The sequence below is a fragment of the Schistocerca cancellata genome, unplaced genomic scaffold (assembly GCF_023864275.1).
Source record: "Schistocerca cancellata isolate TAMUIC-IGC-003103 unplaced genomic scaffold, iqSchCanc2.1 HiC_scaffold_304, whole genome shotgun sequence".
Classification (NCBI taxonomy): Eukaryota; Metazoa; Arthropoda; class Insecta; order Orthoptera; family Acrididae; genus Schistocerca; species Schistocerca cancellata.
Genome location: NW_026046322.1, coordinates 35001 through 37500, shown reverse-complemented (window position 1 = coordinate 37500; position 2500 = coordinate 35001).

The following is a 2500-nucleotide window of genomic DNA, read 5'->3' as shown; positions in this document are numbered from 1 at the left end:
CCACCTACGGTGACCGGCAGCTCCAACGCCAGCGCCACAGAAGGGCAAAGGCCCCACGTGGGGTGCCGAAGCGAACTCTCCCAGCACAGCGCACGTGCCAACACGTCTGCACAACTGCGATACAAACCACCAGCGAGAACCGCTGGGGCGACCGAGCAGCAGACGGCGTCGCGGCGCCGAGTGCCGGGCGGCGGCGCATCCTCAACGCACACAGTCCTCAGTCGGACCAGCACACTGCAGATGTCCACCGCGCTTCGCACCGGGCCCGCGAGGACCCACTTTGGCCGCCCGGCGCCGCGCGCAGGGTGCCCCGGCGCGCAGCTGCGCCGCCTGCCGCGTCCGTCGGCCGGCGCGCCTGCCACTGGGCGCCCCCACCAGCCGGCTGTAGCGCGTGCGCCCACGCACCGCGCGGCCAGCACGCCGGGCGGCCCCCCCTCACCGGCCGGGGACGGTCCCACCCAGCCACCGCCGCGTATCGCTTCACACACAGATTTGCCCTTACTGATTTACCTCCAGCAACAACAACCGCACCACAATGGGTTTACCAGTTGTTCATTTGCGTTGCGTCACGTCACCAGCAAACGTAGACGTCCATCCCAGTTTGCAAATGCAACGATTATTGCATACCTGTCTGTTAGGTGTCACGACACACTACGTCTGCCCACATACACGCAACAAAATGTGCACGACTAGAGAACACGTGGGAGGTGGCCCCCTACGTATGCGATGTCCATTACGAGACCGACTGTCAACCAGCATCTGTACCATGTCGCAGATGTGGAACGCGGTGCACCATGCTATCACACTGTGTGAGAAGAGACGACTACGTTTGAATACACGCGCCACTACATCAACAGACGGCTCATGCTGATCGCCATCCAGGGCGTCCGTTACTCCCACACGTCTCTATGGCGTACCACACTGCAATGTAGCTGTTATGGGGAGACGGCACGTGGCTGAGTGCACAACATTTGGACCGTATGGTTCGCTGTTGTTGGGCGCAGTCGTACGGTCACACATGTGCCACAGCGTATCATTCAGTACATACGGACCTATGTGCAGTACAATGTGAGGATTAAGCTTACGATATCAGCGGACAGTGGACACAGGCCGTACCACGACGTAGACTGAGCGCTTCGACATGCGAATGCCAGTGAACAGCTGCGAAGGGCATTGAACACGCAAGCACCTGAACGACCAGCGTGCGAAGGCAGGGTGGAGGGGGGGGGGCGATGTACATCCTGCAGTTGTCCACATTACAGTGTACAGCGGGAGCATGTAAAAAGTAAGCAACACTTGCGAAGTGTTCAACATGAAACGACACACAAGAGGGTGGGCGGTGCGAGTAGCGAACTATATTCAGAGGGTTGTGGTTAGACAACACTAGATTAATGTAACGTGTCATATGCCAATTACAGAGCAGGTTAAGGCACAACGTGGGTTAGGTTAAGGCACAACGTGGGTTAGGTTAAGGCACAACGTGGGTTAGGTTAAGGCACAACGTGGGTTAGGTTAAGGCACAACGTGGGTTAGGTTAAGGCACAACGTGGGTTAGGTTAAGGCACAACGTGGGTTAGGTTAAGGCACAACGTGGGTTAGGTTAAGGCACAACGTGGGTTAGGTTAAGGCACAACGTGGGTTAGGTTAAGGCACAACGTGGGTTAGGTTAAGGCACAACGTGGGTTAGGTTAAGGCACAACGTGGGTTAGGTTAAGGCACAACGTGGGTTAGGTTAAGGCACAACGTGGGTTAGGTTAAGGCACAACGTGGGTTAGGTTAAGGCACAACGTGGGTTACGTTAAGGCACAACGTGGGTTACGTTAAGGCACAACGTGGGTTACGTTAAGGCACAACGTGGGTTACGTTAAGGCACAACGTGGGTTACGTTAAGGCACAACGTGGGTTACGTTAAGGCACAACGTGTGTTAGGTTAAGGCACAACGTGGGTTAGGTTAAGGCACAACGTGGGTTAGGTTAAGGCACAACGTGGGTTAGGTTAAGGCACAACGTGGGTTAGGTTAAGGCACAACGTGGGTTACGTTAAGGCACAACGTGGGTTACGTTAAGGCACAACGTGGGTTACGTTAAGGCACAACGTGGGTTACGTTAAGGCACAACGTGGGTTACGTTAAGGCACAACGTGTGTTAGGTTAAGGCACAACGTGGGTTAGGTTAAGGCACAACGTGGGTTAGGTTAAGGCACAACGTGGGTTACGTTAAGGCACAACGTGGGTTACGTTAAGGCACAACGTGGGTTACGTTAAGGCACAACGTGGGTTACGTTAAGGCACAACGTGGGTTACGTTAAGGCACAACGTGGGTTACGTTAAGGCACAACGTGGGTTACGTTAAGGCACAACGTGGGTTACGTTAAGGCACAACGTGTGTTAGGTTAAGGCACAACGTGGGTTAGGTTAAGGCACAACGTGGGTTAGGTTAAGGCACAACGTGGGTTAGGTTAAGACACAAATTGCGTTACAAATTGCGTTACATTGCGGTA